At 38.1% G+C, this 26,359-nt stretch overlaps 1 pseudogene; it reads left to right on the top strand.

The window, feature by feature from the left end:
- The first annotated feature begins 1,904 nt into the window (after positions 1-1,904).
- On the top strand, positions 1,905-6,901 carry LOC149141892 (uncharacterized; annotated as a pseudogene).
- The last annotated feature ends 19,458 nt before the right edge of the window (positions 6,902-26,359 follow it).

The raw sequence follows: 26,359 nt of genomic DNA, 5'->3' as shown, positions 1-26,359 counted from the left end.
CACCTAATACAATTTTTAACTTTCAATCATTGAAAAATGTGATCTATTTTCAATGATGAATCTCAAAAAATAAATTTTCAATGCAACTAATCTAATTCATTTTCACAAAAAGTAGATTTCGAAATACAAGCTAAAACAAATGTGAAACGATGTTTTTAATGATTTCCACAGAAAACAACACTCAATCAATCAACAAAACAAACATCTCAATGACGCCAACAAGTAGCAAGTGATGACCATTTGACTAGAAACCCAAAAACACAATTAGATTTCACTTCAAATCCAATGAGACAAATTTTACAAATTAATCAAGACAATCAATCAAAAACACCATAGACACTATGGAAAATCACTGATAGAGGAAACAAAGGCTGAAAAACAAGAAGAAAAACCCTATTTTCTCTTATACTCTGAGATCATCACGCCTGTCATAGGAAAAAAAGTGATAATCACGACTATTCTTAAAACATCTGCGATGTCATCATGACTGTGAGAGGAAAACCCGCGATGTGCGAGAAAAATGAAGAAAAAAAAAAGAAATCTTCAAGACCAGGAAAAAATCAATGTTCTCAAGCAATCACTCGCAAGTGAAAATAGTTACAGAAAAGCAGTGAAGCTAGAAAACTGACGGTTGGTCAAACTCATCACAAATTCAAGGTGAAGGATTGAATGGAAAAGATCATAGGCTCCCCAGTGGAGTCGCCATTTTGTTATTAAGGTAAATCCTCTCTGCAGACAGAGATGATCCCTCTAGCCCAATGAGTGGGTCTAGCAACTGAAGTGACAATCAACTAGACATCTTCCTAGGTTAAAATTGAAAAGAAGAATAAAGGAGATGACCTACCTCGTTTTGATGCTATTCCGATCTCCTTTGTTGAAGACCCTGAACCGCTTGTATCATAGGTTTTTTCATGCTTCTCTTAGTGTTTATTCACCTGCACAAGTGATCAAGACACAACAAGGCATGCCAAAACAAATAGCAAATCTGATAGCAACCTACTTAACTGATCAAGGAATGTCAAGCTAAATGATACATGAACATATGCATTTTGGGAATATGAATAAGTAATTGTGTATTATTAGAAAATAAAGGGAAGCTTACAACCAAAGCATTGATGTTGATAGACTCTCATTGAGTGGTAATCCAAGTCCAAGCCAATAACTCTCCAAGCACTCCTTCTCCAGGTCAAATGAATAACCTCTAGGCACAATCTTAGCATAAGGGTTCAAATAGACATAGACCAACCATTTGGTAATAGGAGGATGAATTTATAGGCTGGGAAAGGGAGTTAGGATCTCTCCAAAGATAGGATTAGGCCCTCATCTCAAGGAGGTAACTCATAAGGATAAGATCAAGAGGCCAAGTTGGGAGGATTCAACCTCATCTATGCCAAATAACCTCTAGCTCGTCGCTTTGGAAGCTTCTAGATCACGAAGCTTCTCATCCTCTTTGGGAAAATTACCTCTTTGGGATCATCGCGGTATGAAAGGGAATAGAGCAATACCATCGCTGGTCAAGTACAATGCAACACGCGACCATCACAGTTTTAATCCTTATAAGAGCGATGATTCTCAATTTAGGGTTTTAGAGCTATTTCTTCAGGGAAAGCTCAAGGCATTTTCCAATCAATGTCTTAGGAGGGATTTGAGCTATATACATGAATGAGTACACTGCATAATGGTCATGTTTCGGGCACTTCGGGGTATGTCACAGGGAAGTGCAGGAGGTGTGACAAAATACTGTGTAACAATGACAAAACACATGTCAAAAAATATAGAGGCATATATATATATATCTATATATATATATATATATATATATATATATATATATATATATATATATATATATAATAAAATTTTACAACTATTGTTTACCATTAATTTTTGTTGTTGTTGTTAATATGGAAAAACATATGTCAAAAAATCGAGAGGCAAGATGGATGTATGTTAAACATTTGAACTTTGGTGGGTATGTTAAGCATTTGAACTTTGGTGGCTTATCAATTGGAGGGAAAGCCAAGGCACGAGCCCAGGGAGACTTGTACAGTAAAAACAATGCAGCCTACAGTCCTGGAGATTTGAGGTTGAGCAGTTTAAACATTTTTGCTAAGACAAAGCTTTGACAAATTCTGTGCAGTGATAGTTTCTGGGCAAAATTGAGGGATTGCAGGCGGACTTGAGAATTCTGTTGCGCTTCCTCGTATTCGAGAGGTTAATTAATAGAGAGTCTCTTCAATGGCTACTACTTTCAGCACCATCGATACTGCTACAAGTCCTCACAATCCTAACAAATCTTTAACAATTATCTTCGTAATTTTTTTGTTTTGCAGATTGTGTAGCCCCCAAATGATAGTATCTCAAGCCTCTCTTTCAGTCCAAAAGCTAACTATTTGGTGGCCACATCCTGGGATAATCAGGTTTGTTCTCAACTGTCTCCATTTACTGAAATGTGGACTCGTTCATATGAGATTTTGGGGATAATGATATTATTGTAATAATTTTGGCCTGGTGTTTTGTTTTGATCTTCTGTTATATTTTGGAATGTAGGTTACTAGGTTAGATGCTGGAAGGTCCTTCAAACTGGGGCTAGCATGCCAAAAGCAACAATGTCACATGACCAACCGGTGAGGTGCTTCAAATTGTGGTTGGAATTCTAGTACATGTTATTTTTTCTTGTGAAGTTTATTTAGAAGTTGTAATATGTGTAGAAATTCTCACTGTAGATCAACATAATATGCAATATATTAAAGAAAAATACTTGATCTACTTCTACAAACAATCTTGCAAAAGCTTAATTGATTTTGAGCAAGATCAAATAGAACACATTAACAGATGAAGAAGAAATCAATCACACATGAACACAACAGAATACTATGGGGAAAGCCTCAGCTAAAAACCCCACTATCTGTATTATCATACAATGGAAATATATCAGAGATTACACACAGTGTTAGCTCTCATACAGCTATCCAGCTCTCAGTACAATCCCTCACTGATGAAGGTGGAAATACATCAGGATTACACAAAGCCTTAGCTCTCACAGCTAGCCAGCTCTCAGTACAATCCTCCTGGATGCTCACAGGCAATCAAGACTTCTCCTAAGCCTTCTCCTTTGCCCTCCAAGCCTCCTATTTGCTTGTGCAGTTTCTTTGGGTGATCCTCCTGTTACCAAGTGTAACAATGATCACTCACACTGATCTCACACCCTGCTCTAAGACTTTGTCAGAACTGCACAATCCTCAAGGGAACCTTGTTCCTTCTGCATGGATGAGTTTCCTTTATAGGAAAATTCCTCCAACTGATAGTACAATGTCCCTGTCTTTAATCTCAACTGGGGCTTTGTCTGAATTGACATGCATGAGTTATTTACAAGAGAATATTAAGTTATCTAGAGAACACTAGTTGCATGCATGCATGCATTGACTAACTGAACTCACAATCAATTCCACAAATTGTTGGAACTAATCTAATTGGACTTAACTCAGTTAATTGAGCTAACTAATTACAACTCAAAGTACAAATCATCCTGATCTCCTTAATTAAGTGATAACTTCCTCAATCAATGGAGAAACTGTAGCATGTCTTCACATAGACTTCATGTTTGATTTTCTACAACTAATTAACTCAAGATGAATTAATTAATTATTTTTCAAATAGCTGTTGAGACCAAATTCGAATTTTAATTCTCAATTTTAATTCAGGGACTAATTAAAATTGGAATCTATCCCGAAATTCTATTTATAGCAAGGCTATTTTTAGAATTTCTATTTTTTGCTATTTCCAACAGAGTTGGAGTATATCCTGAAATGCTATTTATAGCATTTCTTGTTGCCATTTTCAACACTCCCTCTCAACAAGAAAGGCATTCAACTTGAACTCGACCCTGAACCTTTTTCTGCATGCAACACTTCTCTCAAGTGTTGTTGCTCCAGCAACTCTAGAAACAAAAAATATCCAACTTGAATCAGAATGATGCCTCAGTCATCAATGTCTTTGACTTCTATTGCCTCTATCGACTAAAAACTGTGCACCTCTATGCTCTTCAGTATCTGAATGCTCTAGCCTCTATCACTTTGATCTCTGGCTGCATCAATCACACTGATTCCTCCTGTTGCATCTATGCTACTACTAGTCCTTTCTCTCAGCACTACATCCGCACTGCACCTCCTCTCATCATGTTGCATCGCTCTGCCCACTGCCGCACTGCAACTCAGTTACTGAGAAGTAAGTAACTGATCTCCCAACTGACCTCCCTGTTGGGCTAGAAACACCCTTTGATGCTGAAGCTCCCTCTACCATTGACAAGTGCTCCCTCTCTGACCTCTGCGCTGCTGCAACAACTCCCTGCATCTCACACCATTGCACACCTCTTTGTGCCATCTTGCACTGGTGCAACACTCCTGTGCCTCTCGCATTGCTACAGCCAGCTAGCTCTGCGCTGTCTTGGGACTCCTGCACTGTAGCTCTCTCTGCCACTCCATCCGCATTCGTCTCTACCCACTCAATCAGTCCCGCTACTCCTCGTCGAGGCTCCCGTAGCAAGGTCTAATCAAAGAGGTTGGGTACCTCAAGGATCCTGCCCCTATTTCAGCCTTCATGGAACTATCACTTCACATCTCCCCACCTCACACTTGGAGGTATGGTTGCATGTTATCCCTTTGCCCACTTGGCTTGAAATTCCCCCCTACTAGAGGTCTCTGCATGAGTGGATGCCTCCACTCGATCTCCTCTCGGCTTCTCCAGTTGTGGTTGCTCCACAACCTCCTGAAGCTGCTTCACCAATTGTGGTTCCTCCACGATTGTCTGAGACTTCTTCTGGCATTGCATGTTGAGAGGTAATTTACTCTCCCTCTCAACCACCAAGTCTCTAACATTTTCCTTACTCCTCAAGGCTTTGCACGCATCTTGAACCTCAAGAGCATACAGGTTTTTGGCTAGCACACCAATCTGTTTCATTTTTCCCACCGTCACGAAATTTTCTAGAAAAAGAGCTGATTTTAAATCAACGATATATCCATCATCTGAATTCCAATTCAGCTGATTTTTTTTTTGAATTTGGGTATTTTTTTTTGCAAGGAATCCAGATCTACTATTTGTTTCTAAAAATGTTGCACAAAAATTTTCAGATATTCTCTGCAAACTCACGGTCCAATTTTTTTATTTTATTTTATTTTATTTTTATTTTTTTATTTTTTTACTTCGAATTTTCTTCTACATATACTGTTCATTTCTTCAATTACCTTTTCTCTGATACCATGTAAAAATTCTCACTGTAGATCAACAAATTATGCAATATACTAAAGCAAAATACTTGATCTACTTCTACAAACAAACTTGCAGAAGCTTAATCGATTTTGAGCAAGATCAAATAGAACACATATAACAGATAAAGAAGAAATCAATCACACATGAACACAGAAGAATACTCTAGGGAAAGCCTCAGCTAAAAACCCCGCTATCTGTATTATCATACAATGGAAATATTTCAGAGATTACACCCAACTTTAGCTCTCACACAACTATCCAACTCTCAGTACAATCCCTCACTGATGAAGGTGGAAATACATTAGGATTACACAAAGCCTTAGCTCTCACAGCTAGCCATATCTCAGTACAATCCTCCTAGATGCTCACAGGCAATCAAGATTTCTCCTAAGCCTTCTCCTCTGCCCTCCAAGCCTCCTATTTCCTTATGTAGTTTCTCTGGGTGATCCTCATGTTACCAAGTGTAACACTGATCACTCACACTGATCTCACACCCTGCTCTAACACACTGTCAGAACTGCACAATCCTCAAGGGAACCTTGTTCCTTCTGCATGGATGAGTTTCATTTATAGGAAAATTCCTCCAACTGATAGTACAATGTCCCTATCTTTAATCTCAACTGGGTCTTTGTCTGAACTAACATGCATGAGTTATTTATGAGAGAATATTCAGTTATCTGGAGTACACTAGTTGCATGCATGCATGCATTGACTAACTGAACTCACAATCAGTTCCACAAACTGTTGGAACTAATCTAACTGGACTTAACTCAGTTAACTGAGGTAACTAATTACAACTCAAAGTACAACTCATCTTGATCTCCTTAATTAAGGGATAACTTCCTCAATCAATGGAGAAACTGTTGCATGTCTTCACATAGACTTCATGTTTGATTTTCTACAACTAATTAACTCAAGATGAATTAATTAATTATTTTTCAAACAGTTGCTGAGACCAGATTCGAATTTTAATTCTCAATTTTAATTCAGGGACTAATTAAAATTGGAATCTATCCCGAAATGCTATTTATAGTAATGCTATTTTTAGCATTTCTATTTTTTGCTATTTCCAACAGAATTGGAGTATATCCTGAAATGCTATTTATAGCATTTATTGTTGCCATTTTCAACATTGATCTTCTGTTATATTTTGGAATGTAGGTTACTAGGTTAGATGCTAGAAGGTCCTTCAAACTGGGGTTAGCATGCCAAAATCAACAATGTCACATGACCAACCGATGAGGTGCTTCAAATTGTGGTTGGAATTCTAGTACCTGTTCTTTTTTCTTGTGAAGTTTATTCAGAAGTTGTAATATGCTTGCAGGAACCAGGGTTGTAGCTTACTTATGGAAAGAACCATTAATGAAGTTTCAAAGTGTGCTTCTAAGTTTTTATATTATGTAATGCTTCATATGCAGGTTCTCTGCTCGACATGGAAGGATGCATTGCTGTTTTCTCTGCTGGCTGTGATAAACAAGCTAAAATGCGGCCACTATTGACTAGGGTTCAACCAGTAACTGTGGCCATGCATGATGCACCTATTAAGGAAATTGCATAGATTCCAGAAATGAACTTGCTTGCAACTGGAAGCTGGGACAAGACACTTAAGTATGTATATGATGGTTTTCTTTGATTCCATCTCTCTTTTCTTATTTATGTTATGAGGTTGCTTGTAAATGTTAGTGGAGTTGTGACCTTATGAATTTTAAACCAATTGGAACATAGTGCCAAAAATTTAATATTTTTTAGGCTTTGAGTCAAATAGAAACTTCTCATCTGGCCAAAATCTTTATAAAATTATGAGATTAAAGGGAAAAAATGTTAGATTGACCCAGGTCCTAGATTAACTACTCAACATTCTTCTTATATACCCAATACTTGTATGTCGCTTACTGCCATAACCTCGTACCTATGCAACCTTGTTAGAAACAGACACACCTGCCTTTTAATTTGCATCAACATTGTATTATGAAAATCTTCATATAAATTGTGTTGTCCCTGGTGATGACTTTTAATGCCTGGATCTCTTGCTTGCAGTTTTCTATCACTCTCTCCTTTTATTCTATGCACTGCTCCACAGGTACAGGACCAAAGGTTGACTGTAACATCGGTAACTTGAAGTTATTTAAGACTGCATCAACCTCTCCTTCAAACTTGAAGCAAATTTTGAAAGCTTCCTGAGCCTTTTCCTCTAAGGCTCTAGCCCTGTCTAGACATTTCCAAGCTTCAGAAAAACATATTATTTTCTCCAAGTCACTGAGATGAGGAATGTCTACCCCCTTATCAGGATACTGTATTTGCCATTGAATGATGTCATCTAGCATATTTGGAATATTCTCCAATTATTCCTTGACAGGCCCCATCCTCTTTATATAATCATCAAACTTAGGAGTTTTATCTTTGATGCCCTGAATGCTCCTATAGAATTATTTCTGAACCATACTCAGTTCCTCTTGGATCTCAAGTGATTTCCCTTTGAACTCTTTAACTGAGTCTAGTTCACCTTTCTGCTTTAATTCTAGCTCTGTAATTCTTTTCTTAGCAACATTGAGTTCCAACTGAGCATCATAGACCTTTCTCTTTAGCTTGGCAACATTATCACTTGTTGCTTGGGCCATGGCAATACTGGCAGTTGCAGTCATCTCTAGATCAACTGTTGTATCATGAATGAGAACCTCCTCAGTGACAATCTCTCCAAACCTTATCCTTTTTGGAAACTCTCATGCTGACCTTGTTCTTCTTGTATTCATAATTGAATGTTTTCAATACCACTACTGGGTCAGCCATGGTCATGGGGAAAATTGAAAATTTCTCCTTCTCCATTTCTTCAATCTGACATGGTTCCACTGGAGACTGAGGAGTGGGGGGTATCTTTAGAGATGATGGAGTGTTCAATCCTTTTCTCTTTCCACATCTTATTCCTTCTCCTTTTGGAGTTCCTCATCTCTTTTCCTCTGAAGCTCTTCATCTCTTTTCCTTTTTTTTCCTGTTGCTTGATTCTTTGTTTAGTTTCCAAAGCCAATTGTTTCACCAGGTCATCTTGTTCTACTTTCCTTCTTTGTTCTTATGCCTCCTTTGCTGCTTGCTCTTCTTCAATCTCACTGTTGAGTCTGTCTGTTTCTTTCTCCAATGCTTCCTTCATCTCCTTCACCTGTTCTACCCTCTGGAGATTTTCAACTTCTTCCTCGAGGTTGACAATAGGTGAAGCATGGGTCTGTTTGGCCTTCTTATGAGGTCCTTGACTTAGATTTTCTTTAACCTCAGATGGATAAATAAGTCTCTTGAAGAATTCCTCATCAGTATCCCTCTCATGAGTATAAGACCACATCTGGTGATATCAACTCCATAGTATCTGATCTTGATAGGAAACTTAGGCCATATTGACCTCTTTTCCCTCTTAAGAGTACCTATCACTCGATGAGAAAATGTATGATATAATATTTCCAACATAACCACTCTGTCTAGAGAATATAAAGGTAGTAGATGAGGAGCTCTCAATGCACCATAAACTCTGATGTAGACTCCTTGTTCATGCAAATACCAGTCTCCAGTGCCTCCTATGACTGCTTGTGCTTGTTCCGAGAGGCATGGACACTCTTTCTCAAATAACAAAGAGTACACTGGAGCAATAAAATGGTTGCATATTCTTGTCATCTTTGATTTATGCTTGTAATCCCATAAGAGCTTGCATTAAACATGTATTGGAGGAAAATACTTGGACCATTTCCATCCTAGTTCTGGAAATTGATTTTCTGAATAGATGGAGTCCAATAGGTAGCTTGACATAAATAAACTAGTAGGCTTGGCACTCTTCACTGCCCTGATAGCTTTATATAATGAAGAGGACATGATTGCACTCCAATTGAATGCTGACCCATGAGTACAAATTTCATTCACCATAGGCACCCATGATTCATGAAACATGGTGCCATCCTTTTCTCCATACAGTCTCATGAGCAACAACATGGCAATTCTAAAATGATGCTTCAATCTAGTAGTTGGATACACCTTTGATATCCTGGTCTTAAATATTTTTGCATAAAACCACCATTTTTTAGTAGCATGCTAGGAGGTATCTCATCCATAGCCCTTTTCACCCACTCCTCAGATAGACATACTTCAGGCTCTAGGAGGAACTTTCTTGACAATATGTTGAAGGTCTGGTAGCCTCCAACTGGGCTCTGGTGTTGGTTTAGGATCCATATATTGGACAAGTCCACCTGGCCTATGAGCCAGGAGATTACCTCCGCACAAGGAAGAACAAAAGATCTGGAAACAATCCTATGGAGGCTTGATTTAGTCATATTCTTGTAAATGTTGATACTAAGGTCATGTTCAGGATCATTGTGGATGAGTTCTGACTCCTGAGAAATCCCCTGAGTTGAACATTTGATAAACTCTTCCCCACTGGAAAGATTTCTCATTGCTTATCTTGCATTCTGTGTCCCCCATGATTAAAGGATGATGTTTAGGAATCACCACCTCTGAAGATTTATTTGTTCAAAGTTTATTTGCATCTGTCTTCATCCTTTTGACTTTATTATCAATGCTTACACTAACTCAATACAAGAAGCTTAATGTTGTACATGTTGTTCTACTCTATTCATAGTACATATACAATAAATGCATAATTATACACAATATACTTGTTCTTGATTACGAAACACACTTAGTTGATAGAACAAACCAATATTTGACATGGAATTCGATCTACGGGTTGTGTTACATTACTCTGTGTAACAAGTAGTTGAATTGATTATGAGATAAATGTCATGTTTGATTTCACTGTGTATTGGTTTCACTTACCACCTAATGATAACCTGTTGTATAAATGATGCCAATTATAACTCCATTGCTTACACTATTCACATAATAGAAGTAACCGACTTAGCTTACTCTTGTTTCCATTGTTATAGTAGACTCAACATAAGTAGAACCGTAATCAAACTAGAGTTAAGTTGTTATGAATACTAATGGTAACTATGCTCAAACAGATTGACTTGTATTACATAGATCACAAAGCGTGATCAATACTACTACCTTGTTCTAGTTATATTAATGGGTATTATTCTATAAGCCATGTATTAGGGAAATCCTTATTATGTGCCCTTAGTTTAATTAGGTTACATGTACTTGTTACACTGGATACTGAATATTTAGGCATATAATGTAACAACAACACCAACACTCTACATGTGTATTCAATGGAAATATGACTGTGCGTCTAGTTGGCTTTATAAAACGACCCAATAAACTCAAGCTACCCCCTTCACCTATGCCTTTCATAGTACTGCTATTGGATAAAACCCAACTTTTACGTGCTTTATCGGTACCAAGATGGTAGCGAGAATGGTATGATTATCCGTTGCAGTTATATACGAGCATATGGTATCGGTACCGGGGTAGCTAGTCAACTAGTAAGGATGGTATTGGTACTGAGATGGTACTAGTTAGCAAGTAAGCTAATAAGTAAGATGGAGTTGAGAGAGCCTGAATCTTGTAATCTGAACATTGGTACATTTCCTAGTATATAGATCAGATCCCTACACTCGGCATCGAGAATCCTATTGTATGGGAGAGAATCTTGCTCGACTAATCAATCCATCCAAGGGATGCTCCCTCACCTCCATAAGCTCTTTCTTTCTTGTCTGGAGCTACCAAGAATTCAACAACTATAATACCCAGTTGGACCATCTGGTTATTGTCGACGACCAAGAGAAGGTGGAGGAGATGTGAAGGAATGAATGTTTGGTTAACAAACTTAATGGACTGAGTAGAGGAATGCACTACTTTTCTTGGCCAATGGACAAAGCAGAAAGGAAAGATAATTGGGGGTGACATTCATTTACACCCTCTAGCCATTATCCGAGTGAGCATCCCTCGAACATCAATCTAGTTGTCCAAGCCTTTCATCTTATTTCTTGCCTCCAGTTTTAGCATTAATCCAAGATAGTTTAGTTGGATAAACTGAGTTAGACAGTGCCCTCCTTTAGTATCCTATCCTAAAGCCCCGGTTGCATTGTTCAGAAGGAGGGTCCATGCTTCCCTAGTTGAGTAGAGATTCACCCCTTCCTGATAGTAATGTATCAAGATTGGTTAGGATGTTTCCCACACCCCCGATTGACTGAAGGAGAATTAGCTGGACAACCCGAAGTTGTCTATTCTAGTGCCTCCAGAGAGAACTATGTTGGCTTAGGAAAGAACTCTATTGGCTGGGCTATTATCTAGCCTTCTCCAGCCCACACTGGCCATCCTATTAAACCCCTTGTAGGAGGCAGGAGTAGTGATTCTTTCTTGTCATCATACATTTTGATATGCACCATGTTATGTATTTACTACTAGATAATCCATTTAGCTATCATGATTGAATGGACCAGCTTCTAGAAAATCCCTTGAAAGTTGAAATCCCATTAATATTTTTTGTGTTGGTTGATATCTTCTTATCATAGTCCCATCTAACAAGTTTTTCAAGCTAAGATTAACTAGATCAGAAGTTATGCAATCCAAGCAGACATGGTACTCCTTTCAACTTATCATATGCATATGCCTTATTATCCCAATACAAAACCATGTGCTCCATGGCACTGACTTCATTTGCACTGGCAATTCTCTAATCCTGATGGCATGCATATTTTTCTAGTGACCGTCATTCTTTTTCTGCTTCAACACAGTTGAAGAATGCAAGAAAATCAACAAATTTTAGTGTAGGACACTGAGGAAAGTAATGAGCCTCCAACCTCCAATGGTGCCCCTAGCTACATTCTTGGTAATGAGTTTACTAAGGCCTTGATTGAGAGCTTTAGATAGCCTTATAGAAGAGAATTATTTAGTTGTCAAACAATAGAAATGATCTTGTATTGTGTCCAACATGGCCTTGTAGAAATCACAATGAAGGCCATCCATTCCTGATGAAAAAATCACAGCAAAGGGCATCCACTCCTGATGAAAAAGAGCAAAAGGATGTATCTGGATTCTGAACTCTTAGAAAAATAATTTCATCTTGTATGACACTCAACTTATTGGATGGTTTAAGTCAGGGAGTGAATTTATATCTTAAATTACCCACTCAACTTGGTGGTATAGTTTCATGTTGTCCTTGTAAAATGGTATTGTCCATAAGTCATAAGATTGCATAGTTAGATACAAGGAATCTTATCCGATGAGCCCTCTAGCCTTTAGAGCTCTATGCTGAGCTTATTGATATGTTGCCATGTTGAATGGAAACTCTTGGATGTTTAGCCGAAGCAGATTGATGTGTCATCAAGGTTCATAGTCATACTAATTGTCTGCTTCTACTTGTATGTGTCCTCCATTTCATCAAAGAGTCTGTCCCATATCAGATTTTTGGCTAGTAAATGGCCTTACTAACATACTGTTCTTGGAAAATCTTGAAACTATTAGAAGAGCATGTAATCATGTGCTCTCTTCTTCTCCTCTCTCATTTTACCCAAGGTTCACATTGGATTTTCATGTTTAAGTGGGTCCTATGACCTTTCTCTTTCTCTGTTTTTCATGCCAAACTGTGGATGAGAATAGAGAAAATTGTCTCTTGGAAGTCATATAGGATTTCCTCCTCATGCGACACATTCTGCATCTTAGGCCCCTCCTGTTGCCAACAGTGATTATATTTTGGTAGTTGAAACTTTATTGAATCATTCTATGCACACACAATATTTGCCTCTGGACTTGGAGACTGTTTTGCTCTGTAGTGCTCCTCATTTATCTTGGTACAAATATTTCAGTTGTAAGTCACTCTAAGGAAGTGGATTGAGTTAGTTTTGGGCATTAACCTTGCCCTAATATAGATTTGCTGCATCAAGTTTAGAAATTTGAACTTATAGCATGGGTTATCTAGAATACTTGGACCTTTGCTTTGTTTTGGTTGTGATATCAGAAGTCCTGTATTGTTGTAAATGTTGCCTTAGATCAATGTTTAGCTAGGTGCCCTCCTCCACATTCTAGAGAGTTACTTGTGATTCAAATGCCATAGTGTCTATTAAGGCTGCCTTTCATCTCCCTTGATGATATTTTAAGGCCTTCAGATCTTATTCCAATGGAAAATTCTTCTTCTGAATGAGATATTCTAACAAAGCATTAGTCCTCAATGTCTTCTCTTAAGTTTCTAGATCAGAATCAAAAGAACTTGTACTTCATTATTGAGGGAAGACAAGATATTTGAAATGTTAGTTTTTTTCCCTACACATGAGACATGAAATGTGGTATGCACTCTTGATCCTATTGGTAGTTCAACAATACATGCCACCTATCACATACTTGCTAGAACCTTATAAGGCCCATAGTATGCATTCCCTTGTTTCTCCACCCCTTTACCTTTGAAAGATATCTGCTTATAACATTGTTAGTCCCAAGAAGACATAATCTACACGTAAATTCATGTTGACTGTGCTGTTGGTTTTAGTGGGACTTCATCCCATCTTGGGCCAATTTGATGTTTTGCTTTAGCTGCTTCAATATTTGATGGATTTTATTCTCCAGAAATCTCTAACAATTGGCACTTCGGTGTATTGAGTAGTTAAATAAATTAGAAAAAGAATGGCATAATTATAGAGGGCCTTAAATTGTGACATTCCAATGGTTGTGTGGTATATTGTATTGTACCAATTCTCTTCCAAGTGCAACAATTTTGGCCAGGAAGCTTGGTTCTGTACAACATAGTTTCTCCAATACCCCTCTAGTAGCTTGTTCACAATCTCTGTCTGTCCATCCCTTTGAGGATGATCATTGGTATTTGGCTTCAAGGTGGTACCAATAAGTTTATACAACACCTCCAAAATTTTCTTATGAATTTCAAGTCATGATCACTAACAATATTCTTTGGAAGCTCATGCAACCTATAGATATGTTGCATTAACAATTCAACAACCTTTGAGGCTTTGCTAGAAATATTCATTGAAACAAAATGGTCACACTTAACCAATTGATCAATTACCAAAAATTAGTTTCTTTTCCTCCCACCTGGAGTGACCCAGTAATGAAGTTCATAATAATGGATTATCACTTTTCATTGGAAATTGGCAAAGGTTACAATGATTTTTGACTTTACAATATTTGTTTTATCCCTTCGAGATGTTTCATATGAAGCTACAAAACTTTTCATATATCCTTTAAGCCCCTTCTAAAATAATATACTCTTTATACCGTAATAGGTCTTAAAAAAGTTACCATGACTAACAACAGGTGAGGAATGGCATTCTATCAAGACACTCTCCATAAAATCTAGAATTGGACACAAGATAAAGGAAATTCTTATAAAAAATCATATCACCTGAGAAGGTATTCATGTTCTCTTTTTGTGTACTTATGAGAGCATGTAGAAGGGAAACAACCCTCTCATCTTTGGCATATTCAGCCAATATCTTTTCTTTCCACCACGGTTCTACAATAGATATTACTTTAGTTCTGGCAGGTGGGATAAGGAGTCTGCAGCCACATTGTTTACCTCTTCTTGTAATGAATTTCAAAGTCAAAACCTTGTAATTAGCTTGCCCATTTGGCTTGTTACTCACTCAAGTCATTTTGTGATAAGAAATACTTCAAACAATGGTGGTTTGTTTAAATAATGAAATGATTCCCAACAAATATTGTTTGAAATTTTCTAGAACATTAATAAGAAACAACATTTCTTTATCATAGATTGATAAGAACTTCTACTTATTATATAATTTTCCACTGAAAGGAAATTGTCCATTAATTTTCCATGAGGATAACCCCTATGCTAATGCTGGAAGCATCACATTCAACTATAAAGGGTTGTGAGATATCTAGGAGTGCTAGTACAACGATGGAAGTCATTACCCCCTTCGTATGTTGAAAGGTAGAATTTTTTGCCTCTATCCATTTGAACAGGTCCTTCTTTGTGAGATCAGATAGGAGTGCCATGAGGCGTCCAAATCCCTAATAAATTATATGTAGAAGTTGCATAGCCCATTAAGCCCTCTCAACTATGTCACATTCTTTAGAGTAGGCCAATCAATAATGGCCTAAAGCGTACTTGGGTCAGCACTAACTCTGGCCCTACATATGATGTCTCCTAATTACATAAGTATGCAACACATTCTTTGGAATGGGACAATCAATAATGGTTGGAATCTTTGCTGGGTCATCTCTATCTCTTTGCAATCTCATACTTCAATTCTTTTGTAGATAGAGAGTCACGTCGTAGGAGTTCTAAAACAATTTTCAAATGATGAAAATGATCCTCCATATTGTTGCTAAAAATGAGAATATCATCAAAGAGAGCCTACCTTTGCTACCAACAAGTATCAAAGTAAGAAAAACTAAAGAAATCTAGTAGCCCCTGACATCTCTCCTAAACTTTAATACTCCTCATGGATTCTTTGATGAGGTAGCAAGCAGAGACTCAAAAAATAGTGGAGGTGGAGGGATTTTGATTATTCTAGAGAATCTGAACACAAAGATAATATCCTTTGAATTTGGATTAGGTGTTGCCACATATATTTTTGTAGAAGTAAAGGCTACCACCATCATAATGAACTTTGAATGTAGATTAGGTGCTGCCACAAATATTTTTACAGAAGTAAAGGCTACCACCATCCTAATGAACTTAGCAAGAGGAGGAGGTCTCAGAAGCCTAAATATATATGGGGACTCCAAACTGGTTATTGACTGGATGCAGAGCTCCAAAAATAAGAAAGTGTTCAATTACAAGGGTGCCTCTAGTTTGCAAAAGAACTTAAGAACACCTTCACTTTTGTATCCTTTCACCACATCTATAGAGTATAACCAAGAAGCTGATACTGTCTCAAATCAAGCACACATAAGAGAACATGGTTCCTTGCCGATCAAAGGATCAACTGTGGGTGGGGAAGAAATCCATCCACCAAGGAAAATTGAATACTAGTTCAAGATTACTCTGGTTGAACATGAAGTTGTTTTCAGTCCATATCTGATGATTGCAAGTTTTCAGAATATTTCTTTGAGGCCAAAGTAGTAGCTTACAAGCTACTAATTTATACAGTCTATCAAGACTCTTTCAATGTATATGAAGAAAATACCAGTGCCGCCTTTGCAAAACTTGTTCCTTGAAAGACAAATTCCAGCTTGAAAATCCGTCTCATTTTTGGACAACGCCGTAGGGACATTGATTTTGGATGTACTCCTTTGATTTAATAAAGGTTTATGCTTTCTTTATTTGGAAAGTAAAATAACATTGGTCTCATGTCCTGATATTTCCATTGGGCCAATGAAAGTGTGATACCACTAGCTCAAGATTAAGACCAGACATCATATCCCTCATGATAAGAATTTCATATATGTACAATCTAGGAAGTTGAGACCAAGGATTATTTTACTTTTCAGTGCCTCATATACTATGAGATACAAGTGAGATATTATTGCCTATTCAAGGATTTTGGAAGGAGCCTCTCTATCTTTTTGGGTTATCCTAACTAGATATTTTTTGGCACTCTTTCAAAAGATAACAGTTCTCTAATGCCAATGCCAAACCATGTGATAACCCTATAGGCTGAGCTACTTGATTAATTCCATCTTTTAGCCCCTCAATAATCGCAATGGTGAAAAATGTCATTTAGGTTATTTGGTAAGATGGTGGAGATACTACAAAGATATTCAAGAGATACTACCACTACACACTTTCTTCATTCACTATCTTCCCCATTAGTTTGTGGCGATCTCTATCTCCTCAATGCTTCTAGGCAAAAGGGTCCTCAAGTGATGAATTGATGATCATGGGAACTTTCATTATGTGACTGCTGCAATAGGGAGGGTAGTGTTTCATCAAATTTACCTAGGATATGCACCTGGATCCAATTTCTTATTCATGTCCTTGGAGGAATTCAACCTTGGTGGGTGGCCTGACTTGCCCCATACTTCACCACTAACCTACAATCCCATTGACAATAAATGATATTTTTTTCTAATGGATTGAAATTTTTGTGCACTTTGAAAGTGTAGTAGGTGCTTGATACTTTACAAGTCAGTATACATTTGTCTAGAATATAAAGCATGCAAAGTCAATCTCTTAATTTTTGTACAAAATATGAGTTTGATTAATATAAGGTTTGTTGTCTCTCTATGCTTAGTGAAATCCCATGAGCATTTGTCACAATTTTTTAGAAGACTATAAGATGTCTTGCATATATTAGTTTCGATGTGATGCAGACCAATTTGTTAGGGATATCAAGAGATGCATAACATTAATGTTGCCTTCATGCATGGATCAATAATAATTGCAGTCACTCATTGAAGTAAAAGGCTTTGCAGATAACACTTTATAAGTTCAACCAGAGGTATGGCATCATGTTTAGTGTGTTAAAGCTAACTAAATAGGGAATTGTCTTTAGAAAGGAGAGCATATGTTTTTATGATAGTCAAGTTGAGAAAGTTCCTAAAACAGTCGAGACTCTTTTAAATTGAAGGAATACCAAATTACACAATTCGTCCAAATTGAGAAATATAATCTAAATCTTGACTTGTTTGGGTATATTCCATTGAAAACTTTGATATTTTTTCTTTGAACAACAAAATCTATAATGATTATGAAGTTTCAATGCAAAGGAACATGATGATGTAATGCATGGTGGGCCCTTTCACTTGCAAAATGGATATCTATTCAGCAAATTGGATGATGCAAGTGAAATGACCTTTTTATGTGTAGGATCATCTGTGTCTATACAAAGGCTTGTATTTGAAGGAGAAGCAGGAAATGTTGGACCAGAAGTGAAGAATCTGGTTGCTTCCTTGGGTTTCTTGGTTGAGCAGAAATTGATAAGTGAGGTCTATGTGAAATACAAAACATAGGTGTTTTGAAGATGACATGTTTTAATTAATGTAGTTAACGAATTATTTTTTGTATGCTTCACATTTTTAAAAAGATTGAAACCTTTTATTTTGGTAGGTCAAGGCATGGATAGCTGATAAGGATGCAGAAGCTCTTCACTGTCAGAAGGAGCTTGTTGAGGAAGAAGAAGTTATCCGAAAGAAGTATGCTTAATAGTGTCTGGTGTTGTTTGAACTCTGCCATTGTATTTATATGTTTTAAGAAATCTTATTTCTAAAATTAATCATGTTTGATAAATATAGGGACATAACAGTAGGCAAAAATGTGTCAGCTATAGCAAATGGATACAAAATGTGGAAAAAAAAGATGCAACAAATATCAATTTTGGACTCTTGCATGGCTGCAGAATCTCAAAATTCCAAAGATGATACTTTGGATACTGGGAGTGTAGCAGAGCAAGATATGGATGTACATATGGCATCATATGTAGGCTCAAGTGGGCCGATTGGTAAGGGCATCCCAATAGTATATCAGTATGGTTCAGAATTTAAATTTTTAGAAATGGATAGTTCAGAAAGTGATAAAAACAATACAATACCAATATTCATGACGACGGGAGAGAATGAGTCTGGCTACTATCTAGAAAGTGTTTCCAATGATGATTTTTTGATTGGGTCAATGTCTGTCTTAAGTAATGTTTTAGCTAGATTGCCATAGTAGCTTTCACTGGAAGGAAATATTATAACAAAAATAAAACATAGAGGACTTTTAAATACTAGTCAACCAGAGGCACCTTTTGAGTCTGCTCCTGACACTATACAAAAGAATGAATTCAAATGTAATACTGATAGTCCTTGCAAGGTTTCAAATGGCATCCTTGAGGGGAATGTTTCTTATGTCAAGCTAGGAAAGGAAGATGGTAATAGTGGTGATATTAGAAGAGTGATGGGAGATGGTGCAGAAGGGTCCTTACTTCATATGAATCAAGGTCAAAGTGGTGCAAGGATAAGGGAAAATCATGACTATGCAGAATAAAAACATTGAAACAATTGATCAGTTTGAATTAAAAGTTCTATTGGCTTGTGATACTGCATCAAATTTTCTCTCTCAAAGTAGGTAGAATGTATTATATCAAGCCCAACTTCATCTTTTTCATGTAGATGATTATCCATGATTCTTACTCTTTGTTGTGTTTGCATATGCATGATGGAAAGATGTAATTGCTAACCCTGGAGCGATAGTTGTATCCAATCCCTCTTCAGATGTAGTTCAAGGTGTTAATGATGCTTCTGAATAATTATGCTCATGACTTGAAAGGAAATGACTGGAGTTACTTCCTTAGCTCCTAAATCACAATATTTTCATTCCTCCATTTTCTGAAGTCTGGAGATTGTCCTCCCATTGCAGAATTTGGAATGGAAGTTCTAAATTTAAGAGAAGTGAAGGATTCTTATAACTGTAACCACAATATAGGTACCGTGGGGTTCACAATGTATTCACTAAGAAAAAAATAGTAAACAAGAATTAGAAGTATAATCTAGTTGGAAGCCTAGAGTTTATCCAAGAACTCATCAGAACTATCCATGATAGAGGGATTTTGAGGAGGATTGACATGGTTGCTTTTCATCTTTGTTTCAAGCAAGTTGGCTGTTGGCATTATGATGCATGTGTTGTACTTGATGGCAACCCTCTCATAGAAGATCATCTCACTTGTATACATTTAGATGAATCCACAGAAGAGATATCAGATATGACAGAATACATGGATGTAGGACAATTCAAAGGGATCAGATGATAGTTCACAAGTAAGCTTTGCCATCAAGTCCAAAGGGGGAGATTGTTGGCATTATGGCTAAAGTTTTGTCCTTGATGGCAACTCTTACAGGTGATGGATCACTGTACATCCATTCAGTAGCAGAGATTGATGATTAGCTCACAATAATGAAGGAAATAAGAAGTACGCAGGTACATAGTACAAAAGGCGTGGACCCGCAGGAATATCATAGATAAAGTGTGTACATAGCCGCATGTGCACCATGTAAAAGGTGCGGACCTAAAGTGCACACACTTTCATGCAGATAAAAGCACACGTGGGGTTTCTTATGTTTAACCCTTGGTATTTAGCCCGTCGGTATTGTGTTATTATGGTTTTGGCCCGTGGTATTGTGAAAGGCCTAAGGCTATAAAAGAGGAAGGAGATCATTTGGCTAGTGTATGCTTTTGGGTTGAATATCTTATGGGAGCTAGATCTGAAATACTATGATCTCTTGGTGAGTAATGTCTAGATCTAAATAAGGCGAATCTACTGATGGGTCGAGATCATCTTGGCGCAAGATCAGATCTGTAGATCTGATAGACTGGGGTATGCTTGAAGACTGAAAAACACCTATAACCTCAGAACTGCAGCTGCAACATGGTGAAAGTGCGAGAGGCACGTAGGCGATCCACTGGAGAAGTGCGGACGCACGCAGCGTAGCAGAAGGCGCAGGTGCGAAGGAGTGCGGGGCAGCAGAAGACTAAGTGCGGAGGTACCTTGGAGGTACGCGGCGTGACAGAAGGCGCAGTTGTGGAAGCACAGTAGAGATACACGGCGCGACAGAAGATGCAGGTGCGGAGGCGCCCTAGGAGTACGCGGCGCAACAGAAGATACAAGTGCGTATCTGCACAGAGGTACGCAGAAAGACAGAAGGTACAGTGCGTATGCCCGCAGAAAATAAGACAGTTAGCTGCGGATACCCGCGGGTCAGTAGTTGGTGCAGGGGCGGATACCCGCAGGTTTCCGTTGGAGAAGCTGCGTACATTTCTTAGAATATGTCTTAGCTGCTTCTATTGTTTACTGAAGTATTCTGGGTTGTTAAGTGATGTCTGATATTATGTTTTGATAACAGCAGTCTGAGAAGTGGTTGATTAAATGTTTATACATTGATGGATGAATGGATCAGGTTCTTAATGACTCATCTTTATGTGATCTGATGGACTAGATCTGGTTGATGACTCACTTGTATATGTATTGATCTAGTGCTTGGGTAATTCAGAAGATTTTTTATGTGCTTCAATGTTGTTGTTGGGTCCAGTATGAAAATTGGATGAAATGTGGCCTTTCAGATTATGTGTTGTGCTTCAGTGTATCCAGTCTGAAAATTGATGAAACGTGGTACCTGGAGGAGAAAAGATTGTAGGTCAGCACCTACATACTAGTATATAAGCTAGTACAAGAGCTAAAGGAAATCTTTGGAGCATTGTAGCAGGTAGCAGCCTGCGTACTAGTAAATGGATCGGCTAGTACAAGAGCAAAGGGGGTTGTAGCTCCCGTACTGGTATAAGACTGCACCAGTACAAATATTGTAAAAGGATTTTCTTATTAAGAAGAAGATTGAGATGACTTGCAGCAGGTGGTTTTCTCCCACATTGGGTTTCCACCTTATATCATGGTGTTCATGTGTGTGACTTATGTGTGATGATCTGCTCTATTTTACTGCACTAGTTTACTGTTAATAGGATTGATAATGTTCTAATACACTCAATTAACTGAATCATAAGAAGCTGTGGAAGTAGCATATATGAATCTGATTATGGAAATGAAAAAGTTTTATTAATGTGATAATACTGATTCACCCCCCCTCTCAGTATTATTTCCAACAATTGGTATCAGAGCAGGTCCTTTGGTAGAAGCTTGATCGCTTGAAGGAGATCCGTGGAACAATGGGAAAGAAGCTTAAGAAGAAAGCACCTAAGAAGAAGAAGACATCTCAGAAGAACTATGACAGTGGGAGAATCGATTGGGGATTAGGTATAAGAAGCTCTTTAGATTCAAAATCAGATTTAGAATCATTTCAGAATGAAGATGAACTATCATGTATGAATTTGCTATCCTCTGATGTTCCAGCTATCTATCCATTTGGAAAAGATGGAAGTGATAACGAAAAAACTGAATGTGCTCTTATGGGTGAGGAAGAAAGATATTAAATAGAGGCAAAATTTAACAGGCTGACAAACAAAATTAGTGAACAAGAAAGACTTCTGAACATAAAGAGTGGTGCCCTCAAAGAAGCTGTTACTAGACAAAAAGCTCGTCGAGAGTTATTCAAAGAAAAGTATCAAAAGTTGCAGGTTGAAGCAACATCTCTAAGAAATGAAGTCATTGAAAAGAACACAAAAATCAAGGAGCTCAGAGATCGATCCAGTTATTATTAAAGCCTTGAAGCCACGATCCTCTCACTAAAGGAAGATCTTGAAAAATCAAAGAAGCAGAATGAATATCTACACCAAGCAATTGAAAAACAAGACAACGAAGTCATCAACTTAAAATCCCAGCTGGAATGTGCCTTCAGAGTTCGTCAAATGCAGCAGGATCTGAATGAAGAACAAGAAAATGAGATACTCAAACTAAGGCAACAAATGGAAGAAGGAAGAAAATCTGAAGAAATTTTGAAGAAGCAATGTCTGGAAAAGGAAGAACAGCTTCAGGTTGAGGTAAATATCTTGAAAGGTAAATTAGAAGAAAAGGATAAGATTTTACGATTTCAAGATAGTTCTAAAGTCTTGGATGATATTCTTAATAGTCAAAGGTCCCCTGCTATCAAAACTGGTCTTGGCTTTCATGAAAATGTTGAAGGTGAATCTAGTTCACAAGGTGAGGCAAGGAACTCTAAAGAGAAATCTAAAGTGATCAACGAAGAAATGAAAGATCAATCTCATCATCAACCAAGGAAAGAGATTCCTCAAAGAAAATCCTTTACTCCTCCTATGAATAATGTTGAATGTTATGTATGTCATAATCTTGGACATGTTGCAGCTAGATGTAGAAGAAGAAGGGTTCAAGACCATTATGCAGAAAGATCATCACATTCAAGGTACTTTAATGGATATTGCTTTGCTTGCAATATGTATGGTCACAAAGCCGCTGATTGCTACAAAAGGAATATGAAACATGTAAGATGCTATGCATGTAAGAAGCTTGGACATATAGCAAAGGAATGCAGGAACAAAGCACGAACATCACACCAAAAGGAGAAAACATCATCACACTTGAAGATATGGAAGAAAAAGGAAGTTCAGTCAGAAAGTGGCGGCACTGCACATCATATAGACATAACAGAGGGAGTCGGAAGTGTAAAACTTCAATCTCCTACGCAAGCTTGATAAAGGGAAGTTGCATATATACGCGAGTTAATGACTGCGCAATCGCGTATATGATTGTTTGAGGAAAGGCAGTAGGGAGAGGTTCAGGAAAAGGATCAGTTATGATTTTCTCTAGTTGATATTGGTTGTATTTTGCTGATGATGTGTGGAAATGAGTTGATGTGTTGATATTGATGATATCTTGATATTTCTTACTATTATGCATGATCAGATCTGACAGTAAACATTATGGCACCGGTTTAGGGGGAGCATACGTTTTTAATGCATTGTTGGCATTATGGGTAATAGTCCTTGGTGATGATGCTTATATGGATAAATGATTCATCTTGCTATGATATGGTCATGAGTTGTTCAGATGATTCTTGGGGTTTACATAGTTGATTTTCAGATCAGATGCTACATATGTGGTGCTTGCATGGTGATCTTCATAAGGATAAGGAGCAGTACTTAACTTGAATTCACATCTTCTTGATGATGAGTCTCTCATATGCTGCTGTCGTCATATGCATAAAGATCATATATTACAGTTATGATGCATGATTCCTTTTATTCTTGGCTCATATGGATGAGGATTGTTGGTTGGATACAAGGATGATTTGGAGACATGATGATAATGAGCTCTTATGATGATAGGAATGTTTCATACATATGATGATTAATGCAGATTGTTGACACTTAGTTCATGATGGCTATGGTGTTTCTCACATAGAATGTGAAATTCTGTTGATGCGGACATAACTTGATGATTCATGCACTAATTGCTGTTGACAGATACTATGAAGTAGATCATACAATGTTGTTGCTAATGTTTATCATGATCTTATTTAGGTGTTTGATCTCTGTAAAGGTCATATCAAGACTCATGCTGTAATAGTGTGTCTCTATCTATTGTAGTCATTTGATGAGATCTCTTCAGGTCATGTAACGACCTATGCTGGTTTCCCCACTATGCCTGGGATGAAGATGTAATATTTCTGATGTATCCCCACTTGGTTGGGTGGATGATCCTCACTTGGTTTGGTGATGGATATATGTATTGAGTCTTTTGGTGATAGGAAGGTCATTTATGATGTATAGAAACATGTTCTTCTTGTAGAACATCTTTTTGCAGACCTTGCTTACTGTCAGGGGGAGCTTGAGCATGAACAACACTATATAGCAGAGCAGACATTTCAGCCTATTCTCTGAAAGAGCATGATCAGATTGGTGCACCATGGCATATACAAAGGGGGAGATCATTCAGAGACTTCAGCAGATCTGGTTTATAGTCAAGAGGAGCATGTTCTTAGGGGGAGCAAAACCCTTTGCCCTTGATGTCAAAGGGGGAGAGTGATTTGGTGTTGTTGCCATCAAGTCCAAAGGGGGAGATTGTTGGCATTATAATGCATGTGTTGTACTTGATGGCAACCCTCTCATAGAAGATCATCTCACTTGTATACATTCAGATGAATCCACAGAAGAGATATCAGATATGACAGAATACATGGATGTAGGACAATTCAAAGGGATCAGATGACAGTTCACAAGTAAGCTTTGCCATCAAGTCCAAAGGGGGAGATTGTTGGCATTATGGCTAAAGTGTTGTCCTTGATGGAAACTCTTACAGGTGATGGATCACTGTACATCCGTTCAGTAGCAGAGATTGATGATTAGCTCACAATAATGAAGGAAATAAGAAGTACGCAGGTACATAGTACAAAAGGCGCGGACCCGCAGGAATATCACAGATAAAGTGCGTACATACCCGCATGTGCACCATGTAAAAGGTGCGGACCTAAAGTGCACACACTTTCATGCAGAGAAAAGCACACGTGGGGTTTCTTATGTTTAACCCTTGGTATTTAGCCCGTCGGTATTGTGTTATTATGGTTTTGGCCCGTGGTATTGTGAAAGGCCTAAGGCTATAAAAGAGGAAGGAGATCATTTGGCTAGAGTATGCTTTTGGGTTGAATATCTTATGGGAGCTAGATCTGAAATACTATGATCTCTTGGTGAGTAATGTCTAGATCTAAATAAGGCGAATCTACTGATGGGTCGAGATCATCTTGGCGCAAGATCAGATCTGTAGATCTGATAGACTGGGTTATGCTTGAAGACTGAAAAACACCTATAACCTCAGGACCGCAGGTGCAACACGGTGAAAGTGCGAGAGGCACGCAGGCGATCCACTGGAGAAGTGCGGACGCACGTAGCGCAACAGAAGGCGCAGGTGCGGAGGAGCGCGGGGCGGCAGAAGACTAAGTGCGGAGGTACCTTGGAGGTGCGCGGCGTGACAGAAGGCGCAGTTGCAGAAGCACAGTAGAGATACGCGGCGCGACAGAAGACGCAGGTGCGGAGGCGCCCTAGGAGTACGCGGCGCGACAGAAGATACAAGTGCGTATCTGCACAGAGGTACGCAGAAAGATAGAAGGTACAATGCGTATGCCCGCAGAAAATAAGACAGTTAGCTGTGGATACCCGTGGGTCAGTAGTTGGTGCAGGGGCGGATACCCGCAGGTTTCCGTTGGAGAAGCTGCGTACATTTCTTAGAATATGTCTTAGCTGCTTCTATTGTTTACTGAAGTATTCTGGGTTGTTAAGTGATGTATGATATTATGTTTTGATAACAGCAGTCTGAGAAGTGATTGATTAAATGTTTATACATTGATGGATGAATGGATCAGGTTCTTAATGACTCATATTTATGTGATCTGATGGACTAGATCTGGTTGATGACTCACTTGTATATGTATTGATCTAGTGCTTGGGTAACTCAGAAGATTGTTTATGTGCTTCAATGTTGTTGTTGGGTCCAGTATGAAAATTGGATGAAATGTGGCCTTTCAGATTATGTGTTGTGCTTCAGTGTATCCAGTCTGAAAATTGATGAAACGTGGTACATGGAGGAGAAAAGATTGTAGGTCAGCACCTACATACTAGTATCTAAGCTAGTACAAGAGCTAAAGGAAATCTTTGGAGCATTGTAGCAGGTAGCAGCCTGCGTACTAGTAAATGGATCGGCTAGTACAAGAGCAAAGGGGGTTGTAGCTCCCGTACTGGTATAAGACTGCACCAGTACAAATATTGTAAAAGGATTTTCTTATTAAGAAGAAGATTGAGATGACTTGCAGCAGGTGGTTTTCTCTCACATTGGGTTTCCACCTTATATCATGGTGTTCATGTGTGTGA

The sequence above is a fragment of the Pinus tabuliformis genome, chromosome X (genome assembly GCF_031772625.1).
Source record: "Pinus tabuliformis cultivar Carrire ecotype Pingquan chromosome X, CPIR1, whole genome shotgun sequence".
NCBI lineage: Eukaryota > Viridiplantae > Streptophyta > Pinopsida > Pinales > Pinaceae > Pinus > Pinus tabuliformis.
Note: the sequence above shows the minus strand (reverse complement) of the source record. Positions and strands in the feature narration are given on the sequence as shown.